Source organism: Penaeus monodon, chromosome 23 (genome assembly GCF_015228065.2).
Source record: "Penaeus monodon isolate SGIC_2016 chromosome 23, NSTDA_Pmon_1, whole genome shotgun sequence".
NCBI lineage: Eukaryota > Metazoa > Arthropoda > Malacostraca > Decapoda > Penaeidae > Penaeus > Penaeus monodon.
The window spans coordinates 7,937,822-7,938,845 of NC_051408.1; positions in this window are offsets into that span (position 1 = coordinate 7,937,822).

Consider the following 1,024-nt stretch of genomic DNA (forward strand, 5'->3'; position numbering starts at 1 on the left):
CATCTTTACGTTTTCTGTGTATGAATTTCTGTGTAATTGCTGTAGGTGATTTCCATTTTTCTCTCATTTGAAAACGTGTTTTGTTGGCCTCTTCATAAACCTCTTATTTCAATAGTTTTTATAATATATTTATAGACATAGAACATGGTCGTTAAATACAGTGTTAATTACGAATCACGGTTCTTCAAATGTTTTATAGTATACGCGGTCCATGGAATCTAAACTCCCATATGAGCATTGGATCCTATACGTTTTTGAATATATGATATAGGACACCTTATATGGAGGTAGAGAGCATGCTCACCCTCATGTAGGAAAAGTATCAGTAGGTCCCTAGCATTTAATTATATCGCATTTAGGGTTATCTATAATGTAAATCATTTTTGTAAAAAATAAAAAAAGAATAACAGATGATATTAAAGTATAAGGGAATTTTCTTTGGGTGTTTTACAAAGCAATTTCCCCAGTTTTTGACCGTACATCAAGCAATGAAAAGGGGCTCTTTGTTAAATGATATATTTAGGCATAATAGGTATTCTGTTTTACTGATACTACGACTTTCAGGCACAGCATTTGTTAATACTCAGATATATCAAGATGTGTGTTTCTTGTTACTCGGGTTTAGAACATTATTGAAGAGGGGAGGGCAACGTAGGACAGTAGAGATTTTGTTGATATTTAGATATATATGTAAGTGGAAGGAAAAAAAAGTATGTATGGATATGATCTCTCTTTTTTTATTTGATGTTTTTTTTCTGAAATACTGAACAAAGGACATACCTAATTAATGTAGCATAATTCTTTATGGGCGCTCAACCACACACTGAGAGTAAAAACGCGAAAAAATATTATTATTGTGTCGTGTGATACCTTATTCCATTCTCTGTGGTGGCTATCATCCTTCTCTATCTGCAATGTTACTTCTTTTCTAAACAGTTTCCATGCATTCTTTGCTGTACTGTTGTGAAATATGGAAATAACACGATGTGAAAGAAAATACGTTTTGGAAATCCAAAGAATTTGT